General features: G+C 50.0%; 1 protein-coding gene across 9 annotated transcripts in view; it reads right to left on the reverse strand.

Annotated features, from left to right (window-relative positions):
- DLG1 (discs large MAGUK scaffold protein 1) overlaps nt 1–21079 on the reverse strand; it is a 147705-nt gene that overhangs the window by 109621 nt on the left and 17005 nt on the right. The gene's annotated exons all lie outside the window — the stretch shown is intronic.

A 21079-nucleotide genomic window follows, 5' to 3' on the forward strand; every position in this document is an offset into this window, starting at 1 on the left:
CGCAGGAAAGCCGGGGCTGGGGCGGCTACGGCCCCAGCCACGCAGCCTGGCCCCAGCCGGCCCACGCAATGACACGGTAAGATTGCATCCCAGACCCGTGTGCTGCGGGCAAGCACCCCTCCCACGCCACGTGCCAGGCATGGCCATGCAGCGCCATGCGCAGCGCCACCCTTTCATTCGTCTAGGACGCTTAAATGCCACCTTTCTGAAAGCCAGCATTCAAGACACCACTTAACTCAAAAATAGAAATACAACCTTCATGGAATAAGTCATAAAACGCAAATACAAAATTCAAAGCAGTAGCACCATAAAAAGAAATCCCAACAGAAACAGAGAGAAGCAATTAAAAATACTCAACGAGTGGAAAACCAAGACCACAAACTAAACAAAATAGCCCAAAACAAAAGCCGACCCATAAATAGATGAGCCACCAAAAGCCTAGGCAGACTTTGCCCAGTGCCCAAAAGCTCATTGCAAAGAAGAAGCCTGGTCGGTCTCCCTGGGAAAGGAGCCCCCAGAAGAGCCCCCCCACAATACCCACCAGGCTGAGGAGGGCAGGCTTACAGGAGGAATAAAGACAGCCCTCTGGGGAAGTTCCCTGGGGGCGCGGGCACACACACACACACACACACACCGAGGAAGCCCATCCCTGGTAACCCCCTCCTCACCTCAGCAGGTGGGGGCATCTCTAAGAGCCCCCCCCCCTCGACTGATCTCATTGCATGGAGGGAATCGGGCCCTTGCGAAGCTGCAGAGGCAAGCAGACCTTTGCAATAACGGGTGGTCCTGTGCTGATCACGTAAGCAACATGGGCCACCCCCAAACAAAAGCAGACTTCAGGATATCTAGGAGAACCCCAATACACACCTACTTCATACCTACAAAGAAATGCTTTGGGCTTGAGCCCAAAGGGCTCAAGCCCCACCCCCCCGAATGGTAAACTGAGGACTCCACCCGCCAATCACAGCCATGCCTCCCCTCCACCACAGCCACACCCATCACCTTTTTCTTCCCCCCTTAGGGGAGCTGGTCAGAACTACACACTCCACCCATGCAGAAAGGGGCTGCCAAAGTCTCCCCCCAAACTTCCCTGGCCTGCAGCACAGCAGCTGCCTCCCCTCCATGAGCAGGAAACTCTGGGAAAGAGTGAGAAACAGCCCTTGGCCATGTTTGGCTGGCTGCAGTTTGCCACAGGGGGAGAGGATGCTGGGGCACTGCATGCCCCCCCCCCATGAGGGAAGACCCTCCCTCTCCTCCTGGTTCAGAGTGGATGGTCCCAGGTGCGTCCCTCTCCTTCGCTTCTCCCCTCTGAGTCACTGCAGCCCCCTCTTTTCCCAGGGAGGTAAGAGCCACTTTAGCCACTGGCAGCACAAACAACTGAGAGCCACACGTGGCACCTTAACAACAGACACGCGTATCCCGGCAGAAGGCTATCCATGGCTACTAGCCCTGATGGTTGTATGCTATCTCCAGTGTTCAAGGCAATAAGCCTGCACCAGTTGCTGGGGAACATGGGCGGGAGGGTGCTGTTGCACCATGTCCTGCTTGTTCATCCCTGGCCGATGGCTGGTTGGCCACTGTGTGAACAGAGTACTGGACGAGATGGACCCTTGGAACTTCTTGGACAACTATCCAATGAGAAATGCTTCTCTCCGGGAAGGGGTGGTCCCTGCTGTCCTTAAGGAGGCAGTAGTGCGACCACTCCTGAAGAAGCCCACCCTGGACCCGATGGTATTAGGCAACTACCGCCCAGTTGCTAACACTCCTTTTTTAGGGAAGGTACTTGAGAGGGTTGTGGCGGAGCAACTGCAGGCACTCTTGGAGGATACTGATTATCTAGATCCATTCCAGTCTGGGTTCCGATCTGGTTACGGGACTGAATCAGCCTTGGTCGCCCTGATGGATGACCTTTATCGAGAGAGGGACAGGGGGAATGCAACCCTGTTAATCCTGCTCGATCTCTCAGCGGCTTTTGATACCATTGACCATGGTATCCTCCTGGATTGACTCTGTGGGATGGGCATCGGAGACACTGTTTTACAGTGGTTCCGGTCCTACCTACGGGGTCGTTTTCAGAGAGTAGCATTGGGTGACCAGTCCTCGGCCTCCTGGCAATTGAGCTATGGAGTGCCGCAGGGCACCATCTTGTCCCCAATGTTATTTAACATCTATATGAAGCCGTTGGGAGCGGTCATTAGGGGATTTGGAGCTAAATGCCATCAATACGCTGATGACACGCAGCTCTATCTCCCTGTGACAACTGAATCAGGTGAGGCTGTGCAAGTCCTGGACCAGTGCCTAGACTCAGTAATGGGCTGGATGAGGGCCAATAAACTGAGACTAAATCCTGGCAAGACGGAAGCCCTGTGGGTGAGTGGTTCCCAAGTCCGGGAGACAGGCTCATTGCCTGTTCTGGATGGGGTTGCTCTGCCTCTGAAAGAACAGGTTCGTAGTTTGGGGGTACTCTTAGACCCATTTCTGTCATTGGAGGCTCAAGTAGCCGCCACGGCTCGGAGTGCCTTTTACCATCTTCGGTTGGTTCGCCAACTACGGCCTCTCCTGGACAGGGATAGCTTGACCACGGTGGTACAGGCATTGGTAACCTCAAGATTGGATTACTGCAATGCGCTCTATGTGGGGCTGCCCTTGAAGCTGCTCCGGAAGCTGGAGCTAGTGCAGAATGCTGCAGCTCAGCTGTTGTCTGGAGCTGCCCCTTTCCAGCATGGAACTCCTCTGCTGAGGGAACTGCACTGGCTGCCTATTCACTACCGGGCCAGGTTTAAGGTTCTTGTACTTGTGTACAAAGCCCTAAACAACTTGGGACCAGGATACCTGAGAGAGCGCCTTCTCCCTTACCAACCTGCCCGGTCACTGAGGTCATCCGAGGGCCTGCTCCTGGTGGTTCCACCTAGATCCATCCTCCGATTGGAATCCACCAGGGGAAGAGCCTTCAGCGTGGCGGCGCCCCTCCTGTGGAATTCCCTGCCTCTGGAGGTCAGGCAGGCTCCAGCCTTGTACTCCTTTCGGCGCCTCCTGAAAACATCTTTATTCCAAGAAGCCTTTCTTTAACATGCAGCCTTGGATTTCTGTGTTGTTGTTGTTTTGCTTCTTTTTAAATTTTGTTTTAACTGTTTTATTCTGTTTTTATTTTCATTTTACCTTGTACACCGCTCCGAATTTTTTTCAATGAGGTATATAAATATTCTAAATAAATAAATAAATAAACTATCTGTCAGGGATGCTTTCGGGTGGATTCCTGCATTGAGTAGGGGGTTGGACTTGATGGCCTTTTAGGCCCCTTCGAACTCTGCTATTCTATGGTTCTTATGTTCTTAAGCTTTCCTGGACTAGAGTCCACAGCATCGCTGGATGGCAGTTCCAGCAGCTTCCCTTTCATTTACAGATGGGGCGGCTGAAATACCTGCTTTCTGCTACTCACGTCCCTTTCATGCCCTTCTCCTTAGAGTCCAGGATTTCACAACATGAACCGCTGCTGCATGGAGAAAGCATTCCAATTCCAACTCACAGAATCGGCTCCCTGGTTCAAGCAAAGATTACATGGTATTTCCTATTTTTTCTCCAGAACTGTAAAAGCTGTGATTCTGCCCCGGATCTACATGGTACACTGCACAAAAAGACTGGTGCTCAGCCTTTCATTCCAAGCCGGCCACATGGGTTCCAGTCGCCTTGCCCTGGGGCCCAGAGCGCTCTCTCTCTCTCTCTCTCTCTCTCTCTCTCTCGCACACACTCCAGCGCTCACGCTGGGCAAACAGAGCTCCGCCGAATGCAACTTTCATCCTTTAGAATGATGGCAGTTTGCAACCCGTCCGCCAGCAGTCAAGGCAGATCACAAATCTGGTAGCATCAATCTAAGGAGGAGGAGGCAGCGCAGTGCTCACAGGATGGTTGCACCTTTTAAAAAGCCATTATCCTCATCTCTGCAACGAAAACCTGAAATTCTGAACAAACAGCAAAGACTCTGAAACACATGCACACATGATTATTGGCACTCAGAGGACAGCAGCGGAATCCAGGAGCCAAGAGGAGGGTGGGTGGGTAAGTCAGTGATAATTTCAAGAGGCCACTTAGAGAGACGGAAGCGGTCGCACTTGCTGCCTGCTAACACGATCCAAGTAAGAGCAACACGGGGCGGTGGGGGGCGGGCAGAGAAGAGTTTCTCACATTATTTCCTCTCCTGTTTGGGCAGGCCAGGACTTGGAGAGATGGACACAGTGCACAGGTAGGCCTGATTCTTCAGCCACAAGCACCACCACCACATTCTAGAGCACAGACTGGATGTGTTTCATGGATTGTTGGGCGTTCTTTCCTCCGTCAGCTGCACACTAACAGAACTGATCTTTTTTACTGTTTCTTTAGGAATGGACAAGAATTTCATTCCTGCTTGCAAGTGAGCACTTGCGCAAAGCACCCTGGAAAGGTTAAAAACTGGTCCACAAATCCGTGGAGTCTGAGTGATTCAGAGAACGACGGGTGGCGGTGGAATCTGCACATCAGGTTTATAGAACTCAGAGCTCCTCTGGCTCTGATGCAGGTCTCTCCCCCGTCCCTAATGCCAAGACAGAAAGGTGTGCAGAGACCAAGCTGTCCAAAAGAGCACCCTGAAAACAAGCCCCCCTTTTAGAAGACCGCCTTGGGGAGCTTATTGAGAAAGCAAACCTGGCAGGTGGGTGGGCGGGCCCCAAAAGGACTACAACCATAGTTCCCCACCCAAAGAGGAGGGGAAGAAGTAGCATGACACTTCAACATGTGTCCAACGAAGCTTTTCACCTGTTACTGGGGAAAACACAGTATTTGTGGTAAGAGGAGTTTAGATGTTGGTCACCAAGATAGTCAAACACCATTACCTTGCCAAAATCTGTTCAGCGCTGTGCACCCTAGTAGCCATTGAAAGGCAATTTGTTGTTTAAAATTTCTGCAGACATTATAACAACCCTCTGAAGAAGGCCTAAAAAACAAGAGCCCCAAAAGCGTCGGGCTCTTTTCATAATAAACCTTCCTACCTATCGCATCCTGAGACCTCTCCCCCTTTTTGTGCACAGCTGGGAAACAACAACCCTAACTTTGCAACGGCATTTTCTGCACATCATCACTAGCTAGATGGAAAGATTGATTCCTGCACATTCTTCACACATCCACTTCCTAATTTTTCTCCCAATGTCAACCTCACGGCTTCCTCCCGATCATTTTCTTTGTCTACAACGTTCCAATTCCTGCTGCGTCAAGTGCGCAGGCCTAAAGTCGACTCTCTCCCGAGCTTCAGGCATCTTCTCTCCAAAATAGATGCAAGGGGGAATGGCGACCACTTACCATTTGACCCACAAACATGGAGCTTTTAACAAGGGAACTAGTTTTATTGGAAGAGAGAAACCGATCAAGTGAATCCAAACGCAAGTTTTGCACTAAACGTTACGTGGTGCCCCCTTCGTCACGCCACCCTGGCTAACATGGCCCCCAAAGCCACCGTGACATGCTCAGGAAGCTTCCACTGAGACAGAACTACGGATAGTTTCAGGACATCCAGCCACAGTCAACATGGGCACTAGTGGGAATTTCCTACTGCACGTAAGCAGTTCTGGGAGCTCAATTTGCAGAAGAGCAGAGTCTAAACGGGACAATGGCAGTAGCGTTTTGCCCATACGGAGCTTCAGCAGCCTATCCAGAGGGTTCTCCTGCCTAGCTTATTAATTGCTCTTCTGGGTGGGTGGGTGGGGGTGATCCTTCTTTCACCCGTCACATTGACCGAGCAGCGAAGGCTGGCTGCCTGCCTGCGGCACGTCATCAAAAGCATATGACTTAATCCAATCCCATGGCATAATTCTCTGTCGCTACAGATCCCATTAGCATGGCAATGCTGCCAATATATTCCGAAGCCCTTTCGGACCCACCTTACATCCAAACATTAAGGAGACCGTGTTGTTGCTGCAGGCTACTTTACAGTGGCACAGCATTGGAGAAAAGCAGTCCAGGCGTTTGATGCTCGGAGACATCTTTTCAGACCCAGGAGGACAGTGCCATCAAACAGCGGTGCAGGCTCAGGAAAAATGCTTTTGGAAATGGGGCTTGCTGCCTGCCTGCCTTGGACATTTCAATCCACGTAACCACGCTGCTCTCAAGAGAAAGCTGCTACAGAAAAACAGGACCAAATTCTCCCTCATATTACAAGTCCACGCAGCCTGTAGGATACAACCCAATGGATCGATGTTTCCATTTTCAAGATGCCGGCTCCCTCTTTAGTTCAGAGTGGCTGTGTCAGCACAGAGAGCGCTCTGCCCGGGCTCCTTTCTGGAATCCTCTTGGCCAAAAATCTCCCAGGGCCGAGGGGGGAGGCAGAGGCGGCGCGCACGACGGCAGCTGCCCCCGCTGCAGAGTAAACTCAGCTGCCTTCTCCATGAGGACAGAAGCGGCTCATCTGTCCAAAGCCACTAGATGCTCCGCCAATGCCAGATGCTGACGGGAGGGGCAAAGCGCTGCAGCGGCGGCGGCCCTGTGGCAGCACTGTACGGTGCACAACACACGTGAGCATGAGAGAGAGACACACACACACACACACACACAGAGAATGCAGTAACCGACCCCAACCTTCGTCCTGCAAGAGGATTTCACACTAGAACAAGCAGCACAGCCAGGTCTGATTTCAAGCAAATGTACCCAAGAACAAAAATCCATGCCCTGCATATTATCATCATCATTATTATTATTTCACTAGGACTGGCCACCTTACTTTGAATATATATTTACTGCTGTTCATACCCAACCTTTATTGCTTTAGCCAATTGCCATCACAAAGACATAATACAATTCTAGAATAAAATCCACAAAGTTTATCCTTAAAAAGTTACAAAAATAACCAAAGTTGTTTACAATTAATAAAAAACACACACACCACTAAAATGTCCTACTCTGTACTCGTGGATCCATAAATTACAAAGCCCTACTCCTAACATATGCCCTCCTTTTATTAAACATCACCATCTTGACAATCCGTCATACAACCGGCCCATTCCTTCTCTATAGACAAAACTGCACTTTAAAAATATGTGAAATCAAATATAACCCTGTATGCCACATTTGTGAGATAACCCAATATGTCCTCTCCTGCCCAGTTTCCTCCACGCTCCCACCACTTTACAACGAACTTTTTCTGTCTTGGGGAATTATACAATTCTACGGAGGGTAACACAGCAGGCTCCATGGCCTTTTTCCAGGCCCTGTGAGAAGAGGAAGGCAGGGGAGAAGCCCAGTCTTGTTATCGACCTGGTAAAAGTCTTAATCCAAGCACTATGTGGAACACAAATCACTGCTCGCTCAGGAAGCTCCTGGCTGCTTCCAACGGATAGCTGGATCCGATAGGCGGCCATCCTATGATTTGCCAGAGACCCAACTTTGGTAAATCGGTTTCAGCTAGTAGCGAAGAAGGAGGTACATATGCCCATAGGGAACCAGGAGTGTTACTCTAAGGAACTGGCTTTGGATGGTCTCCATCCTCTGCAAGCCCATAAAGGCCCACCACTGGGTTCCACAGAGGAGCCGTCCCAGAGCTTTGGCCTGGCAAACCTTGAGTGTGGGTTGTGGCAGGTAAGTGAGGAATCATCCGGGTTTTTCCATCAGAAGAACAGGAGCTTGGTTCTTAGGTTATTTATCCCTTTCTAAACATGGTGCACATGGAATCCACAACTGGCAATACCTGTTTCACCAGCACCGTGGCCTCATTAAGCCACCTGCCTATGGTTCCAGGGCACAGGAATTTAATGCTGAAACCAACAGACTGTACAAGGATGTGAAATAAAAGCGGTGCATGCTCACCAGACACTCCGACCGATCCACACTAATAAGAGCAAAAACTGCTGTGGGAGAGGGCATTCGTTAATAGGTCATAGCTCATGCTATGATTCTGCTCTAGCCTTAAGGTGACCCATCTATCAGTACAGGCACTTTTTACTGCGTTTATGTCCCCAGTGGGTTTGTGAGGCTGGATTCAGCACTACTTTTAAATGCAACAGAAATACAGGAAAGCAGGTGGTACAAGGCAACGTAACTTCCACTAATCACACACTGCAACAAGCCTTTATAGGAGACACCTGCCCCCCTCAATGAGGGCACTTTAGGGTGGTGGTAGGTGTGGTGATTTTCACAGTGCCGATCGGAGGGAGGGTCTCGAACTCGATATGGTAGCCTTGTGCAATGATGTCTAGGACCCAGGAGTCCGTGGTAATGCTGTCCCAAGCGTGTAGAAAGAAGGATAGGCGGTCTGCGAATGCATGGTATGTGGTGTCGATGTGTTGTGAGTCAAAGACGACGATTTGGGATGTTGTCTGTCTTCTGGTGTGGACGGAAGCGGTTAGTCTGGACGTATTGCTTTCTTTGGAAAGGTTGTGTTGGCTGGAACCGTGGTGTCCTATCGATCGAGGGTTTTTGCTGGTAGGGTTGGTATTGGCAAGGCCATTTGCGTGGTTTTTGGGGTTGGAATTGTTGATTTTGTTGGCCAATCCCCATCTTTTTTGCATTATTTCTTGCCTTCTGTACAGTATCCATTTTTTCATCCGTTGAGGTGTTAAAAAGGCCGTCTCCGTCGAACGGGAGCTCCTCTATTCGTGATCGAGCTTCAGGGGCCATCCCTGCCGATCTGAGCCAAGCATGACGTCTAAGTGCTACTGCTCCCATCATCAGCTTGGCGTAGCAGTCCGTCTGGTGTCGGGTGGTGTTGATTTGTAGCTTTGCTAGTCAAGACGCCTCGGATCGAAACACTCGAGCTAGCTCCCTTTGATCTTCAGGTAGATAATCACACAGGGAGCCAATTTTGTCCCACAAGAAGAGCTGATAGCGGGCCACGAGAGCCTGGTAGTTTGTGACTCTCATACCCAAAGCGGCTGCAGAGTATGATCTCCTGCCCATGAAATCTAACCTACGCCCTTCTTTATCCACGGGAGATGAATGTTGTTTGTGGGGTCTAGAATGGGAAGATTCGACGATAATCGAGTTGGGGCGTGGATGTGTAAATAGAAAGTCCACATCCTTCTTTTGTACCCTATACATGGATTCCAATCGGCGGGAGGTCGGCGTCATTAACGAAGGGGAGACCCACGTTTGCTTGATTGCATGTAGCAGTGTTGGGGCGAAAGGTATTTCCACTGGAGCTGAAGCCTCTGAGAATATTGGTTCAAATATAAGGTCTTCAATATGATCTTGTTGCTGGTGCACATCCACTCCAAGGGCTTGTGCCATCCTGAGTATCTGCTCTGCAAACGAGCCCATTTCCTCAGAGGGGGATGCGCGCTCTTTGGGTCCCAGGTTTTCATCAGGAGAAGGCAGAGATGGTGCCGCTGTTGATTGTGATGAGGCGTCAGAATCATAGCCGTCCGCTGATTGTGGCGATCTATTAGGGCTCGGTATCGGAGCGGCGGTATGAACCGCTGCGTGAGTAGTTGCACGTGCGTCTGCACGCGTCGTGGTGGTTTCGCGGGGCTGAGGGCGCCTCGAGTATTGTATGTCTCGTTCATGGTGGAAACGTTGTCCATCGTGATGATAGTGATAGTCCCGCCCCGACGGTGGGTAGGAATATTCAGAACAATACTCCCATTCACGATGTGGAGATCTGGACCTACTGCGGTATGGTTGACGGTGTCTGGTTGGGTAGTCATAGTCGTCTCTGTAGGGGGCGGGCGATCGGTGTCGAGACCTGGAACGTCCGTGCCTCTCGTAGTGCTCATGCCTGATGTCAGTTGACCTCGGGCGAGGGCTGGGTCGTGGGCTAGGTGGCGGTGCTGGTGGGAGGCTGTGTTGCGTTTCATTGACATCAATTGTTAGTGATGTCCCTGGCTGTTGCGTCGGGGTTGGTGGTTCTCTAATTTCACCTTCCGACGTTGTGGAGAGAAGTTCAACTGCCAGAGGGTCTGCCGGGTTGGAACTCTCTATAGTAGGCAGAGGGCGTTCTGTCAAGCCCTTAGCTCTCTTTTTCTTCTTGATGCGTGTTTCAGCAGGTGTTTTAATGGTCTTCGCCTTCTTGACGATCTTTTTAGCTGTGGATTGCATCGATGTCGATGGGTCAGGGCGGGCTATTAATGTCGAAGTGTCCGTCGACACCGAGGGTTGTGATGGCATGGAGGTCATTACTTTCGGTTTGTCAATGCGTTGGAGCGTTTGCTTCCAGAGTTCGGCCTTGAGCCTATCAGCCCTGTGCCTCCTTGTTTGTCTTGAGAAGGATTGGCAGTGATGGCACGTCTTAACAATGTGTGTCTCGCCGAGGCACAGCACACAAAGTGAATGGCCGTCCGCTGCGGGGAGCTTGCTAGCACAGCGGACGCACTTACGGAACGGCGCCTTAAGGGCCATACAATTAACTATACAGGAGGAAGGAGAGAAAGATGGAGGAAGGGAACAGATTTTTTTATTTTTTAGTTTTAGGAGGAAAGGTTGAATAAGAAGAAAGTTGAACGAGAAGGGACAAAACGGTTAGAAGAAAAAACGCTCAGCTACTCAATGTTTAGAGTAAAAATGGAGAAGAACTCTCTGCGAGGTAGCAGCTAAGGCGGTCGCAAAGGAACTGAGGGGAAGGCGGGAACACGCGCTGACATGCGCAGTGGACGGTGGGGGAGGGTTCCCGCCAAAAAATTAACGGTTCTCAGCTGGAGAAGACTTTCCGAAGCAGAGCTCAGCGCAAGCGCAAAGCCCATAGTGTGATGCACAGAGACCACGAAAAAGAACTGTCAAAATATAGGCATTCCTACAACCACCTACCTGGGAGTAGGTCCCACTGAACTCAATAGAACCTATTTCTGGGGAGATATGTATAGGACTGTGCTGTTAACCTCTATTTCATTGTAAATAAAAATGACTTCAACATTTCTATTGTAATGACTGGGACAAGGAGGTGCAAGGAACGTTGTTCAAATTTGCAGATGACACAAAATTGGGTAGGATAGCTAATACCCTGGAAGACAGAAGCAAACTTCAAAGTGATCTTGATAGGCTGGAGCGCTGGGCTGAAAACAACAGAATGAAATTTAATAGGGATAAATGCCAAGTTCTATACCTAGGAAAAAGAAAACAAATGCACAGTTATAAGATGGGGGATACTGGACTCAGCAATACTACAAGTGAGAAGGATCTTGGAATTGTTATAGATCGCAAGCTGAGTATGAGCGCACAGTGTTATGTGGCTGCAAAAAAAAATAAAAATTGCTATTTTGGGCTGCATGAATAGAAGTATAGCTTCCAAATCGCACAAGGTAGTGGTTCCCCTCTATACAGCCCTGGTTAGGCTTCATCTTGAGTATCGCATCCAGTTCTGGGCTCCACAATTCAAGAAGGATGCAGACAAGCTGGAGCGTGTTCAGAGGAGGGCAACCAGGATAATCAGGTGCCTGGAAACAAAGCCCTAGGAGGAGAGACTGAAAGAACTGGGCACGTTTAGCCTGAAGAGAAGATCAAGGCGAGACATGATAACACTCTTCAAATACTTAAAAGGTTGTCACATAGAGGAGGGCCAGGATCTCTTCTTGATCCTCCCAGAGTGCAGGACACGGAATAACGGGCTCAAGTTTCAGGAAGCCAGATTCCAGCTGGACATCAGGAAAAACTTCCTGACTGTAAGAACAGTTCAACAATGGAACTAGTTACCTAGGGAGGTTGTGGCCTCTCCCACCCCAGAGGCCTTCAAGAGGCAGCTGGACAGTCATCTGTCAGGGATACTTTCAGGTGGATTCCTGCACTGAGCAGGGAGTTGGACTTGATGGCCTTAGAGGCCCCTTCCAACTCTACTATTCAATGATTCATAGAATCTATGACTTAGTAGTCAGATTTTGTTCTGGCCCAGCTCCAGCGCAGCAGTGGCCTCACAGCTTATAGCCAGAATCTGATCAGAAGCAGGCCTACTCGGTCTCCGTCAGTGTTGTCAGAGGAAAGCAGGCAGCAGTGAGGCTCCTTCTGTCCGGCAGTGAGCTTCCACCTTGACAGGGAAGGAAGCTTGGCAGCTTCTCTGTGAGAGGTGTCAGAGGTGTCACGCAGGTTGAAGCGCCACCACCGAAGGCCAGAATGGAGAAGCTGCTGAGAAAAGCACTACGATCCTCTTCACAGACCTTGGATTCTTGTTTGCTATGGATTTTGACCCAGGTAGCATGGAGATACCAAAGTGGCAGCTATGGTCGTCGGAATCTCTCTCTTGGGGGTGGGGCGTTACTTTGGACTTACTCTTGAGCCGGTCTTGACGCTTGGATTTGTAATGCCTTCGCCCGTATAGCGCGGAGGTCCCAACAAAGATCTTGAGAGCAGACTCTGTGGGTGTGGATTTGTCTAGGCCTTGGTCTAGAACCCTGGTCTTGGATTGCCTGGGATGGATTAAGCCAGGAATCATTTGGGGCCTCTGCCCTGCAACCTCAACCATGGGCCTTGCAACGGGGAAACCGAGTTGAATGGATCTCTGCCTCGGTCGTAGTTGTTAGCTTTGGAATTACTTATGGAGCCTATAGGCTGCATTTCACCAGCTATATGATTTCCAAAGCGTGTAGCCATTAAGCTTCTACAGTGGGATTTACCACAGTGAAAGCGTCTCTCTGATTCGGAGTGCTCCCCTGGGGCGGAATGCCAGAGTCGGGGGCTTGGGAGATCAGGGCCAAGACAGATTTGCAACGCTATTCAGGAAATAAATTTAAAAGTCTCAATGGGACACTTGATTTACATCAGTGATTTAAATCTTTGGGTTTTTTTTGCTATGAATGATTTAATCATTGTTTTAAATGCCTTGATTTAAATCAATCCACCATGCCCATCACCATGGTAAGGACCCCGTCTCCCACCTCCTAAATATGAATTCACAGTTCCCAGGATGGGCACTCGCACTTGTCACCTGCGAACAGGATCAGCAAACCAGGAGGGGAGAACCCTAGTAGCAACGCTTTAATCATTAACATTACTTCCTTTGAATCTTCGATCTGGGCATTTTAAAGTAGAGTGAATCAGCTGCGGTGACGAAGCAGCTGTCCCGAATGGCAGCCTTCCCCGCCACCCCGCACCCCCCCCCCAGCACAAAGCTTCCTACGTCGGGCAGAAAACTCATTTTCATTCTTGCACAAATGTCAAATCCAACACTTTGATTTCACCTGGTCAAAGCATTGCACAAGGCATCCCACAAGGTGTTGCACAATTCATTATAGCTCTGTGAAGCTACAACAACAACTGCTTGCATTACTTATGTCAGTAGTTCTGCCTGCAGCTGTACGCCAGCTCTTATCATTTTCCTACTAGCATAACATTGGATAACAATTTCCATTTCCCTCCAAATGTACAGTCTTTCCACTGGGAAAAATTCCTCAGTGAGGAGGGGAGGGGAGAAGGCTCCACCACCACACATGTGCAGCATTTGTGGCACATCCAAACCTTCTCCAGCTGGATGGAAATGATAACCACGGATATGGACTTGAACAGCGCCAGCTTTTCAGATCAATGATTCCACAAGTTACAAGCCTGCAAGAATTTTTTCCCTAGTGCCACAGGCCACCCGCCCCTGAGTAATTTCTGGAAAAGCAACGATCTGAAGTGTGGGGGGAGGATAGGAACTCTTCCAGTTTGCCAATCCAAGGGCAGCGAGGCGGGCTTCAGCATCAGCCATCATTCTTTATTCTTCTCAAAGGAGCAGACGTGCGCCAGGAGGAAAGCCCCCCCCCCGAGGCGTTGGACTCTAACCATGGCCACGATCCTCTCAGCAGCCACAACTCTGCACCGGCAAGAAGGGGGTGGGCGGGCGGGCGGGCTGCAGTCCGGGTCTGCCTCCACCCCCAAGGCTGAGCCCTACCGCCTCCCAGGAGAGCAGTGCCGAGGGACCCTTGGTCTCCTTTGTGATGATCTGCCTCAGAATCAGATGCGCCCTGAGGCAGCGGCAGCAGCAGCGGCAGCAGCAGAGGGCAGCAGCTGCTTCTCCCCTCCGCTCCTGAGCACACTCAAGAAAAACACCCCGGTCCGGCAGGAACAAACGAAAGGCTTCACTTAAGGCACTGCTACGCCACTCCCCCACCCAAATTATCCACAGGGCAGCGGACATAAACACACCCCACACAGCCAAGGAGCCCTCGCAAAGAGAGAGCGGCCATGGCCCCCGCCACAAGTTTAAGCCGGCTGTAGGGAAGCTCCTGGCCTGCCTCTTGATGGGAGAGTGGGACAGCGCGCAGCGACACCCGGGGGCTCCAAAGCCGCCTCAGGGGCCGGAAAGAGCAGGAGCGAGGCCTGCCGCCCCACAGCAAACACACGCTCCGGCTCACTGACAGCACTCCCCAGAGCAGGAGCAGCGCCGGCCGCAGGAACACCCCCCAGCCGGTTTCCCTCACCATGGCAAATGTGGGGCCACCCTCCGCCCAGGCGGATAGGCGGACAGGCTTCCGGTCAACTCTGAAACGGCAGATGTGGCCGGGTTAGTCTGAGCGGGGGGGTGGGGGCACCGTGATCCCTGGCGCCCCTGGGGCTGGAAGGAAGGAGAAAGAGGCTTGGCCTCTCACAGCGAAGGGGCCCAAAGATCCATGGCCCCCCGGCCCTCCTCCTCCTTTTCGTCCTCCTCGCCCTTGCCTTTCCTGCTTCCTGCCGGAAGGGACCCTGGGCAGCTTCCCAGTGCAGCGCCCAACAGCACCCACTAGGCCAGGGGAAGCTGTGGTCAGCCCAGTCCAAAGGCGCTGCAGTGTGCACCTCCTGGAAGTGGGGCCCTTCAGCGCCCACCTCCTCCCACGCCCAGCCTTTTCCTTAGGAAGCGCTGGACCCAGCAGGCTAGGCGTGTTTGGGGCAACCGCTGTTTCTGGCTTGACCAGTAAAGCCCAGCCAAGCAGTACCGGCTCCTGTCCCAAACTGCGAACCTGATCCTTCTTGGGGGAGGAGCTGGCCCAGAGCCCCATCCAGGATGGGTCAGAAACCAAATGGGAGGTTCTTGGATCTCCCAAGCGCAGACCCCTCTGTCTTGTCTGGGCTAACCTTCAGTTTATTCAGTCTGACACTGAGGCAGGATCTCAGCGACGGCACCTGGCAGGAAGCACACACACACACACACAGAGAGAGAGAGAGAGAGAGAGAGAGAGAGAGAGAGAGAGAGAGAGAGAGACGAGCCTGCATGTGGAGGCTGAATCTTCATTCACCCTGCAGCTTACAGCGCTGCAGAACAGCACCCTGAGGCTCAGGACAGGGTCTTGCCAAAGGTCAGTTTCTGGCCTGCCCAGAAGGACCAGAACCACCATGAAACACAGCCCCTGTCCCCAGTCCAGAAGGGTGCCCAAGGTGAGGGGGCTGGGAGATGCCAAAGGCCCCAGAATTCTCAACAAGACTGCCATTTAAAATGAGAATATATGGGCGGACACCAGTGGAAGACCACGGCGCGCGCGAGAGAGAGAGATTTCTTTTGACTTGTGATATCTAAGGATGAGATTACAGGAGCTAGATTTTAACACGAGGGCAGTTGGGCTAGTAGAATTTATAGTGGGAGAGTTACTTTTGTGGACTTCTTTAGAGGGCAGAACTACCACCACCACGTCATCATCATCATGTTTGGAAACCCTTTTCCAGTGTGCATTGTTTTCCCCTTTGAAGTTTGAGCCATTTAACAAGGATTAATTAGTTCATGTTTACCTTCTGCATGGGGATCACTACAATTTTAAGTGCTTCACAAATAACAGTCACAAAATCTCTCTCTCTCTCTCTCTCTCTCACTCACACACACACAGTGAGAGAGAGACAGAGACAGAGAGAGACTGGAGACATCTTTCAACACACATACACACACACAACCATTCTTCCTTCTTTATCAGGTTTTACTAGCGAGGTTAACCAACTTGGAAATAAACAAGGGGAAATTGGATATAACTGCTAGTTTTCTCCAGGAGCTGCCATCCCTGGAGCAATACAGTTTTTGAATGGCCTTGCTATTCCTTTTCAGACACACTCAACTGGCTCAATTCCACCTAAGTAGTGTTACGCCAAGGGCGTTCTCCTTACTGATCAACAATGGCCCTAACCCTTTCCAAAGGAAGGCCAAGGGTGCCTTGCTCCTGCATACGCAGCTCTGGTATTCTGGGAGCCCTGAACTAGCTTCGGTGGCTAGCTACCTTTCTCTCAAGTCTCAGGCTACCAGCTGGGGTCACTAGCGTGCCAGGCATCTGCCAGCTCCAATCCTGCTCATCTTTACACTCAGCACCATGGTTCTCGACGTTCACAGACCTTCTTTCACCCTTCCCTGCTTCCCTTTAGCCTTTGCTGAATTGCTCCTCTTTCTTTAAAAAGCAACAACACCCCAACTTTAGATTAGGATTTACCTGACAGCACTTATTTACAGCACCAGCCTATCCCAGTCCATTGCTATGGAACACAGGAAACCACGGCCTCATACCAGGGCTCCGACCTTGTAAAGCTCCAGGAGCTCTACCCACTGAGCTCTCAGCCCCTCCCTATAGCTTGCTTTCAACAATACCAGCTCCCTAAAGGCACTGAGCAGGAGAGGGCCCATGTCCGGGGCTATCCTCCTGCACACGCATACGTACCAGCGCCCCCCCCCCCCCCCCGCAGCCGCACCACCAAGTTTGCTGCCAAAATTTGGCGGTGTGGCGGCAGCAAGGAGGCCACATTGCCCCCTTTGAAACAAGGTGCACAGGGAGAAAGCGCTGTGCTTTAAGGCCAATTTGTGCTCCCGGGGACCTGCACGCTCTCCGCACACCTTCTTGGAAAGGAAAAAGGGTGCTTTCTTTCACTCCCACCAACGGCTGCCAAATTTCAGCAGCAAATTCAGGGCATGACAGGGTCTGCAGAAAAGACAGGGGTGGGGTGGGGTTTGGAGAGAGCGCTAATCCTCTCACATGCAGGACAATTCCTACAGTTCCTTGGCAAGAAGCCCCTAACTGTCTGTCATCTTTGCAGCCCCTTGGACTGAACATCTAGGGATCGGGGGGGGCGGGGGGAAAGACTCCTTTTAATTATAGACCTACAACAAAAGCTAAAAAGATGGCGACCAACACAGACAAAGAGGTTACGGTTGAGCCATGGAACAGCCCTTCCGTGCTCACTGCTGCTCCCATTCTTCACTCAAGCTATGCTGTGCTGTAGGGGTTGTTTTGTAAATTTGGTATTTCTCTTACTCATTCTTAAGCCTCTCATACATAGGGTGGGATATTCAATTTTAGGGAGGAAAGAAGCAACTTCTGCTTCACTGGTAACACAACTAGCAAGTGTTTTGTTGTTGTTTATTCGTTCAGTCGCTTCCGACTCTTCATGACTTCATGGACCAGCCCACACCAGAGCTTTCTGTCGGCCGTTGCCACCCCCAGCTCCCCCAAGGTCGAGTCCGTCACCTCCAGAATATCATCCATCCATCTTGCCCTTGGTTGGCCCCTCTTCCTTTTGCCTTCCACTTCCCCCAGCATCAGCATCTTCTCCAAGGTGTCCTGTCTTCTCATTATGTGGCCAAAGTACTTCAGTTTTGCCTTTAGTATCATTCCCTCCAGTGAGCAGTCTGGCTTTATTTCCTGGAGTATGGACTGGTCCAGCTCTCGCAGCCATAGGTTACTATGGGCAATACCATTGCTTTAACTATGCGGACCTTTGTTGTCAGTGTGGTGTCTCTGCTCTTAACTATTTTGCCAAGATTTGTCATTGCTCTCCTCCCAAGAAATAAACGTCATCTGAGTTCCTGGCTGCAGTCAGCATCTGCAGTAATCTTTGCGCCCAGAAATACAAAGTCTGTCACTGCCTCCATGTTTTCTCCTTTCTCAATGACTCCTAGAACCCAGTTCAGGCCATACTATTGTCGTGTTATCCTCATTGCAACTGCTGTTATTTAAGGAGCAAGGGGAAGACAATCTGCACATGCTCAAAGCCTTTCCTTTTAGGCATCAAGATCAGATTGGCCCTGGCTGCATTTGGACGTCATTTTAAGCCATGATGGGTTAATAAGCGACTCAAATAACCTACTGTTATCTCCATACGATCAGACAAGGAAGCCACTGTGCGTAATCTGAGCCCCCACCCCCACCCCGGCCGCCCTCCGTCCTGCTCCAGTCCTTCCGGCCCAGCAGTGGCGTGTTTCACGCATCAACAACATCGCAGCAGCCTGTTTTAACCTTCCACAGAATCCCAATGGGAGGGGTGAGATTAATTCAGCACTTCTAAATCACCCTGACAAGCGGGTGGTGGCTCTAAAATGTGGAGGTATACAGGATTGGGACCAAACTTTTCACACAGCCCTCCCCTAGTTGGGAGGCATCCAAGGCACCATCAAAACCCTGCACGATTACGCACAAAGGAGTGAAAACCCCGGGTGCCTCAAAAACGGCCCGGGGGGGCCTGTATTAATGGCATAAAATAAATACTGATGTAGTAACTGAGTCCAGCTCGCTCAGATTTATCATTGTGTGTGTTATGAAAATGATCTTATGATAGGTTCATCAAAGAAACTATGAGATTATGATTGTGTGAGAGTTAATTTAAAAGTACAAATTTTCTTTAATGTTTAACAGAGATCACCCTCGCTGGTTTCAGATTTTTCTGTTGAGGCATAATGTGCAGAGAAGGACGGACAAGGCAAATATAGCCTTGTCAACTAAGCCTTTTGATGATCTGCACCTACAGAAGGTCTTTATGTCACGGGATTCTCTAAAATGTATAGCTAGAGGAATGTTGGTAGCTTCCAAAGGGAAGATGCATGTTCAAACAATAAAGGAGTATGATAGTTTGAAAATTAGAAGGTATGAAGTATTCAGACTTTGGTTAGATATTAGGTAACTTTCTGTAATTTGAGTAATACAGAGATTTATCTGATATTATGTGTTAAAATAATTTTTTAACATAGTATGTGAGCCACCCAGAGAGCTTCAGCTACTGGGCGATATAAGAATGCAGTAATATAAATAAATAAATTGTAATCTTCTTAGGATAGATGGTATTTTTGTTGTTGCCCTGGATTTTAACCGTATGTTTTCTTCTATTAATTTAAAATATTCTTAAGACGCCTTAAAATGTCTCAATAAAATGTAAATTCAAAAAGGGAAAGCAGTGATTTTTTAGTATATTTTGGTATATTTTTATTTTGCTTGTTTTAATATGTGTTTTGAAATTTTGCAAGCTGCACTGGGAATTTTTATTGAAGGACAGAGTACAGGTCCCTAAAAATAATACCTTGAGGTGCACAATCCTACGCACGTTTAAACAGGGGTGAAAGTCCTACAGCTCCCAGCATTGCTGGGAGGACTTTTTTCTGACTAAATAGGCACAGGATTGCACCCTTCACTCTCTGCCCTCCCGGCTTAGACAAATGTCTAAGTCACAGATCTGCGCCTACAAAACGGAAAACAATGAAGTCAAAAACCTCTCAGGGGTTTGTTGTCAAAGCTCACATAAAGGTCAGGGAAGTCAGAGTCCAATAGAGAGAAGTTTACATGCTTAGAGAAGGACCGTCTCAATGGACAAAACGCACAGCCAAGAAGTGACAAGAAGCCTGGATCCCACTCGAGTGTGACGCTCACTGGAATGTGCCGTGAGCTCAAAACAGAACTCCACCGCAAGCCGCCAGGGGAAAGGCAAGGCTTTATTCGTTTCAACCGTCGAGACAAAATCCTCTGAAGATGGCATCCGTGTGGAAAGAAACCAGACGGAGAACGCAGCGCCCGCTTCCCCACCACGAAAGCCACGCCTTTCGCCTAAGCAGGCGCCACGAGAAAACAGCTCAGAAGAGGCAGATTTTGTCCTCCCGTCAGGCGGTCCCGCTGAAGCGCTTTCAGCTTCATCGCAACAGCTGAGTTGCTGCTGAAGGCAGACTTAAAGGGCTTTCAAGCGCCGCACAGGCTTCCTGGGGAAGAAAACTGTCCTCAATAGCTGAGAGCTCAGTCCACCTCCTCCGGGTCCAAGGCTCTGCTTCATCCAGTCAGGATGCTGAACGTTTCCGAGCACTGGAGCTGAACACTGGTTATAGGGACACGACAGCTGCACAGCACCGGACAGCATCAGCACCGCACAAATGCCAGCAAACACACAGCGGGCACCTTTATGTCCCAGGAGCTGGAAGGCTTCAAGGACAGGGCATTTTTTTAAAAAATAATCCCTACCAAAGCCTTCTCAGATTAAGATAACCATTAAAAAGGGAAGATTAAAGGTTATATAAAACTAGCATCTTAGTCGTACACTGGGAGTGTAAGCAGAGGAACAAAGAGATGCTAGAATCTCAATGCATTCATGTTATATGGAAAAGAAAACGTAACCGTTACATACACACACACACACTTTGGCTCCTACTGACCGGACAGATATTTTAGAGCAGTGACAAATGAGTCACTCGAAATTAAATCTCTCTGAAAAAGAGTTAGGAAATGAAATATTCACAAGACATGGAAACTAACACACCGGTTTCCACAGTCGCAAGCCCTGCTGAGCACCTGCTGCTTACCTTGGTGGTTATAATGCATAAGCAGTCCATGGCTCCAGCATCGCCCGTCACTTTACGCTAATCCCACTATTTGGCCAGTGGTTGCTTACTAAAAACTCAGCGGGGGAATGAGATAAGGACGGACAGACAGAGGTCAAAGCATCAAAACCAGTCACAGGATGGAGCAGAATTTAAGAGGCAGGAATACACTGGAAAATTAGAAATGCAAGCAGCTGCTGAGGGAAGGGGCTCTTTCAATCCTGTACTTCACTGATTGCTCAGTTATTCTTGCCAAATTATTCTTCATCGCACACAGTTGGCTCCATGCCCCCTCTTTGGAAGACGCTGGCTGACTGCAGAAGATGCAAAGCTGTCATTTATTGACACTTCCTTTGAATATACTACCACTGAACACCGGTCCTCTCTCTCCCCCTTCGAGAAGTCTTCCAGCAAATGAAAGCTACAGCTATATGCAAGGGTTTCTTCCATCAAACAAGTTTAGCTTCTGGAGTCAGAAAGACAACAGACGGAATATTCCATGTACAGTTTTGGAAGAGGGGGGCAGGGAAGACAGAATTCATGCCTGGGAAAACAAAACCCCGCGTTTAACTCTTCTGAGATACCTGCCTGCCACGAATGCATGAGACTCAATGGGGTGCGGCTGATGGGCTCATTCCTTTTTGCGCT

The sequence above is a fragment of the Elgaria multicarinata genome, chromosome 8 (assembly GCF_023053635.1).
Source record: "Elgaria multicarinata webbii isolate HBS135686 ecotype San Diego chromosome 8, rElgMul1.1.pri, whole genome shotgun sequence".
Taxonomy (NCBI): Eukaryota; Metazoa; Chordata; class Lepidosauria; order Squamata; family Anguidae; genus Elgaria; species Elgaria multicarinata.